This window comes from Aristolochia californica, unplaced genomic scaffold (assembly GCF_029961685.1).
Source record: "Aristolochia californica isolate CCGP_79_NKW_82.1479 unplaced genomic scaffold, dmAriCali1.0.hap1 SCAF_6, whole genome shotgun sequence".
Taxonomy (NCBI): Eukaryota; Viridiplantae; Streptophyta; class Magnoliopsida; order Piperales; family Aristolochiaceae; genus Aristolochia; species Aristolochia californica.
Window position 1 is genome coordinate 17,529,433 of NW_027182257.1, and position 1,711 is coordinate 17,531,143.

A 1,711-nucleotide genomic window follows, 5' to 3' on the forward strand; every position below is an offset into this window, starting at 1 on the left:
CTTTTTGGAATTATCTCTCTTACCATTTGTGCATTTCCATTTTGGATGTTCAATTTTTTCAAATCCAAACGTGAGTTTTCACTCTCCCATTTTCCTCGTAAACAAAAAGAAATGGCAAATAGATCACAACAAAATGAAAATTTTAGAGTTTATGTATGCAAAAAAATTGAAATCTATGATAAATTTAAGTGAAGAATATTATTTCACGCACTAAAAATGAATACCAAAGTTTTTTTATCCATGTTAGGTAAATTCCACTAGTACAACCGCTAAAAGCTTGGTAGAATTTTATAAGAAAGTGATTTCTAATTTATCCTAACATGTTTTAAATGTGGTGGATATGCATGCCTGAAACATGTTGAAGATACAAAGGACCTAATGATCCAAAAATATCGAAGGAGTAGAAAAAATTAAATTCTCAAGTTTATGTGCGGTGGGATATTTAACAGAAACAAACAACCCAATTTTTGCCTATTTTACAAAAAGCGGACCTAACAATCATAGATCATCATAAATGTTTTGATCGATTAATGATGTGTAACGACTATAATAATTTACTTAGAAATGACTTATCGTTTGGGAGTCAACACTCAGTAAAAAATGCCTCGCACCCCCCCCCCCCCCCCCCCCCCCCCCCCTATTCCAAATGATTGCAAAACCCAATATAAAACAACTAAAAGAGTTTACAATCCTTAAAAATTACAGAAATATTTTGGAATTGTCTCTCTGAGCATTTGTGCTATTCTTTTTTGGATGTTCAATTTTTTTTTTAAATCCAAACATGAGTTTTCACTCTCCGATTTTCTCGTAAACAAAAAGATAAGGCAAACAAATCACAAAAAAATAAAAATTTTAGAGTTTATGTATGCAAAAAATTGAAAACTATTATAAATGTAAGTGAACAAAATTATTTCTCGCCCTAAAAATGAACATAAAAGTTTCGTTATCGATGTTTTGGAAATTCCACTAATGCAACCCTTAATAGCTTGATGGAATTTTATAAGAAAGAGATTTCTAATTCATCCTAACATGTTGAAAATGTGGTGGATATGCATGCGAGAAACATGTTGAAGATGTAAATGACCTAATGATCCAAAAATTTCGAGTAAAAAAAGGTAAATTCTAAAGTTAACATGTGGTGGGATATTTACCAGAGCCAAACAACCCTCTTTTTGCCTATTTTATAAAAAGCATACATAACAATCATAGATCATTGTAAATTTTTTGATCGATTAATGATGTGTAACGGCTATAATTTTTGTTAGAAATGACTTGTGGTTTGGGAGTCAACACTGAGTTAAAAATGCCTCGTCCCCCTCTTCTGATGATTGCAAAACCCAATATATAAAAAACTAGAAGAGCTACAATCCTTAAAAATCACAGATACTTTTTGGAATTATCGCTTTCAGCATTTGTGCATTTCCATTTTAGATGTTTAATTTTTTTTCAAATCCAAACTAGAGTTTTCACTCTCCCATTTTTCTAGAAAACAAAAAGATAAGGCAAATAGATCACAAAAAATGAAAATTTTAGAATTTATGTATGAAAAAAATTGAAAGCTACAATAAATGTAAGTGAATAAAATTATTTCACGTACTAAAAATGAACACCAAATTTTTGTTATCCATGTTTTGGAAAATCCACTAGTACAACCCAAAAGAGCTTGGTGGAATTTTATAAGAAAAAGATTTCTAATTGATCCTAACATGTT